We start from the raw sequence: 2,895 nt of genomic DNA, 5'->3' as shown, positions 1-2,895 counted from the left end.
ATATATTTAATGCTAGAGAGAAAAGTAGTTCTCTGGATAGAAGAAGAGGCTCCTATTCAAAAGGTGGAATTCCACAAAGAAATATATGAAAGGAATGGAAGCGTCACTGTGGGAAGGTGGCTCCTAGAAGAGGTGAACAACTATCCGTAGAAGACACAGTGAACCAAAAGCTCTGGTTCCTTCTAAGACTAATATCAAATCTAGCAGCCTTTGTCAATCTGCTCAAAATTATTTAGTATATGCTCATCACACATTAACCAATATAAAATTATTATGAATAGATGCTCTTAGGATGATTTACTGAATATTTAATTCATCAAGAAACAATATATTTTTAGCTATTGCTTATTCCTGTCACATCTTTTTGACTAATTTATCATTTGATTTCAAAAATTGTGTATGCTTATTATAGATTGTATTTCACAGATATTTATATAAAACTTATTGTGTGCTGTGCATGTTCTAACAAATAAAAGCTTAATGATCCTAAACCAGGCATGGTACCTAGATATATTTTTACTTAGGCCTATGGAATGAGGGATACTACAGCTGGTAGCTAGTGGGTCATGGCAAGGGAAGCTGTTACACATGATATAAATGTGATAGTCCCTCCCACCCTCCCAACTCAAACAAAGAATTACCTCAACAAAAATGCCCATAGTGCCATGGTTGATGAATCCTATGAAAGTTTCTTTAATTCTCATAACTGACCAAGTAAGCAAAAGCTGTTGCTACCTTTATTTTTCATTTCAGTAAAGTGAGACACGCTGAAGCAGATCGCTTACTTAAGGTCACACAGTGATAATCAGTGATACTGGAATTCCAGACCAAGTGGACTGTCTCTTGACTCCATACTCTGCCCCATCATTGGGGTGCTTCTTTGTCATGGACTCTATGTAGGTTCTCATTGCTATTTTATATTACCACCAAAAACGGTTATACTCAATCGCATCCAATCCTTTACCTCCAAACCACAGAACCTACTCAGCACTCACTTTGTTGTGTTGTCCTTTCTGTCCATTCTGCCAACTCCCACCAAACGACCTTTACCTGTGTGGGCCTGGTAAGGAGGTGGGAGAAAATACTGATAATGTTTTTCTATAAATAATTGTTAACAGGATTCCCTGGAATTCCACCTTATTGAATACAAAATGAGCCTGCTGAGAAACAGAACGAGGTATCCCATCACCAGCATGAACCAGGAGTGAAGCGTGTCCTCTGAACCGGCGATCCTTGTATAGTGAACCTTCTAGATCCAGAAGACTGTGATGCCCGAGCAGCAGCAGCAGAATCAGGAGCCAGAACATGGAATCTTCGTAGTGCTGGACTTCGCAGTCCACAGAAACAAGTAAGCTGAATGCTTTTGTGCAGGAGGCTGACTTGTGGAGTGGGGTGTCTCTGGCCACTTTATTGGGGTAGCTAGGCTTGATGACCCAAGGAAGTAGAGCTGAGTACCTATGGGCTGAGGCTTACTGAAGTGGGATGACTCGGGGCACTTAATTCAGGGACACGGGTTTGCTATTTCCTGACCCACAGAGCTTGTGCTGGATGTCTTTGTGTTGAGACTTATAGCAGAGTGGTATTCCCTTTGAAACTGAAAGAATTTTGTAACATGTCCTTATGAACAACTCTATCCTGAGCATTTCCCACTTGAATTACAACCTGTCAACTTCCTGAATAAACCCTTTAATCATAAATATTGTCTGTGACTTCTGTAGCTATTGCAATGGGTATTAGAGCCTAGATATAAAATAGAGAATGCTACTTAACACACATCCCTCCCATGAATGTTCACATTATCCCAAGAGAATGGGTCTGTCAGATGCAGGAAATTTCTTTCTCTCCTAAACTGGGTTCATTTCACAGTGACTCCTTAACCATGATTATGGAATTCAATTTCATTTCCCCTTTTCCAATTATTCAGCCTTTTGACTTAGATCAGATTTGTTTTTACATCATGAAGTAGGTTAAAAATAATGAAATTAGAATGAATTTGTTTTATAACAAGTTAAGATCACTGAAGAAGGTATGGGTTCACAGTTAGGAAAATTATGAATAAAAATAAAATCAATTGATTATAGAGACATTGTTTATAAAAAGATCTCTGGTTGTTAGGTACTGGCAAGTTGGTTGTGACTTATAGTAAGTCTGTACACAACAGGTCAAGCACCGTTCTCACACTCATTGCTTTTTGAACCCATTGTTGCAGCCTCCCTGTCAGCCCATTACATTGAGCATCTTTCTCTTTCTCTCTCTTTCTGCTGATTCTCTGCTTTACAATGTATGGGGTCTTTCTTCAAGGACTGGCTTCTCCTGATAATATACCAAATTACATGAGAGAAAATTTTGCCATCCTCACCTCAGGAACATTTGGTTGTGCTTCTTCAAAAAACAGATTTATTTATTTTAATGGCAGCTGTGATAGGTAGGATTATTGTGCCAACCTGGCCAAGGAATACATGTGGGGTTAATTAAAGGGCGGAGAGATAAATGGCTCAGCGAGCCTTGCCTTTCTTGTCTCTTGCTCTTTGATGATCAGACAAGTGGGTGGCTGCCCTAGCTGGTTCTCTGCCTCAACTTGCGACTTATACTACCTGTGGGACACCCAACCCGTGGACTGTATTGCTTTAGTTTGAGGTTTCTTCAAGACCTGCTTCACCACGCTACTGGAGTATACATGGCTTGAGCTTGGGAGTGTCGGGCCCTGTCATCTGGCTGAGTGTTGGTGACCTGCCTTGCTGTTTGCTGCCTGTGGCCAGATTCCTGAGTTGCTCTATAGAGGTCTCAGCTGTCTGCTTCATTGACTTGCACCCGACGGCCCTCAAGACTTGAAGAACTTGATATGTTATAGATTATATTTTTCCATATCTTATATCATCCTCCATTGCCCTCACC

Source organism: Echinops telfairi, unplaced genomic scaffold, assembly GCF_000313985.2.
Source record: "Echinops telfairi isolate 266 unplaced genomic scaffold, ASM31398v2 ScPeMD7_5868;HRSCAF=6743_1, whole genome shotgun sequence".
Lineage (NCBI taxonomy): Eukaryota > Metazoa > Chordata > Mammalia > Afrosoricida > Tenrecidae > Echinops > Echinops telfairi.
The sequence above is the reverse complement of the archived record's forward strand: the minus strand, read 5'-3'. Positions refer to the sequence as shown.